Below are 2061 nucleotides of genomic sequence, written 5' to 3'. Positions count from 1 at the left end.
CTGCTGGCAGTTGAAGGTTGTCACTGGAACATAAGCCAGCCAAACACGATGGACGAATCCAATGGATGCATCACTAATTAAATTAACCTGTAGATAGATAATGGCAGCGTTGGGAATGGGTTTAAGGGGCGAGGAGACCCAAGCAGTTTCCCTACGCCATGGAGACCGCCCCTTCACCCTTCTCTCCTTCCCGATAGATCCGAGACCAAAGGTTATAGCTCAGCCAGTGAAAACCAACCCTGATGTCCAAGCTGCTGGCATTGAAGGTTGTCACTGCCCCTTCACCCTTCTCTCCTTCCTGATAGATCCGAGACCAAAGGTTATAGCTCGCGTTTTACAAATTATCTTTGCCTCACAACCTTTTTGTAAAACTTTGTTTCAAACAGTTTCATGTGTTAGATTAGCAATTTCAACCTTTTTCATCTCACGGTACACAAACTAATTACTAAAACTTGCGGCACATAACACATATATTTTTTGCTGACCTGACCAAAAAAAAGGTTTAATTTGATTCATTCATACCAGACAGCTTTTGTTGTGTTGGCTGTTGTCATTTTTTTATTTGACAGCCTAAGGGTTTAAAAGAGGTCAGTGCCCCTGACTAAATAGCCAGGTATTACATGCTTTAAAAATTCTAATGGCACACTGGTCGAAAATCTCTGTATTAGGTGGAAAGGCAATAGAGAGCAATCTAGTTCAATACCAAATATACTTTAAATGTGAATATCATTTAAAACATGGCTACTTAACATATTATTAGGCGCATATACTCTGGGTCATTCCCTTGCTCTCATGCTCTGAGCTTCTAAGTCTGACTGTTTGGGTTTTTTTGTGTGTGTGTGTGTTTTTTAATAAATATATATTTTATTGTTTGTTTTTTTTTACAGAGAGGAAGGGAGAGAGGTAGATAGTTAGAAACATCGATGAGAGAGAAACATCGATCAGCTGCCTCCTGCACACCCCCCACTGGGTATGTGCTCACAACCAAGGTACATGCCCTTGACCGGAATCGAACCTGGGACCCTTCAGTCCGCAGGCCGACGCTCTATCCACTGAGCCAAACCGGTTAGGGCAAGTCTGACTGTTTAAGATAGTGCTGTGATGAGCTCTAGAGCTTTTCCTATGCCTTCGATTACTAGTATCTCCTCAGGATACATTTCCAGAAGTAGAATCACGAATTCAAAGGCAAATTGAAAGTGGTCAGCTTCACCCAAGACATAACTGCTACGATTCTTCATAAATAGCCAAACTGTTAGATAAGACGAGGGTCTCAAGGTCTGGGCAGTTCTGATGGTTATTTCTTGCTAAATGTTAAAATGTAGCACAATATTTTACAGATGCAGCAGAAAACAGGATGAGCGGGCAGGAACAACTGGATAAATGTTGCCAACTGCAAAGAAGAAATCAACATGCAATTAACAAAACAGTGCTTATCAGCCATGACTGAGCTCCGGTTGGGGAGGTGGAGCTTTGGATAGGAATCCCCTGCCGCCTTTACTTGCTGCAGGTAAAAACCATCACCACCACCACCATCACCGTGCCTCACTTTCTGAATAGAGTTCCCTAAGGGGCGAGCCCCTTGAATTCGGTAACATAACTGCTTTCCAACTTGGAAAGAACTTGGTACCTCCTATGGCTACTTTGCCCTGGTGAGCTGAGCCCGCAGGACTGTCCCTGCTTACAGTTAAGGCTGCCGCTTCTGTTCGAGCTTCCGTGGTCTGAAGAGGGGGCTTATGTTGTAGGTACTGTTAACTGAGCTAGAAAGCATTATGCTTCTCATCTTTCCAAAGAAACAAAGTCACAACCCTTTACCAAACAGCTGCACAAAGTAACCATTAAACAGTAAAAAAGTAAATGATCCAACACCATGAATTATTTTTAAAAAATAAACTCTTAGATGTAAGTAATATTTTAGATTCTTAAGAAATAAATCTCTGTTCTTTTCTTACTAATCCCCAATTACTGTCAATCACAGTCTATTGTTATCCTAGTCTTGGTCCTCTGATTATGATCAGGGTGGCTAGCTAGCTTAATTAGGTAGACAGGAAGGGGAGGGCGGCG

The sequence above is a fragment of the Myotis brandtii genome, unplaced genomic scaffold, assembly GCF_000412655.1.
Source record: "Myotis brandtii unplaced genomic scaffold, ASM41265v1 scaffold687, whole genome shotgun sequence".
Lineage (NCBI taxonomy): Eukaryota > Metazoa > Chordata > Mammalia > Chiroptera > Vespertilionidae > Myotis > Myotis brandtii.
The sequence above is the reverse complement of the archived record's forward strand: the minus strand, read 5'-3'. Positions refer to the sequence as shown.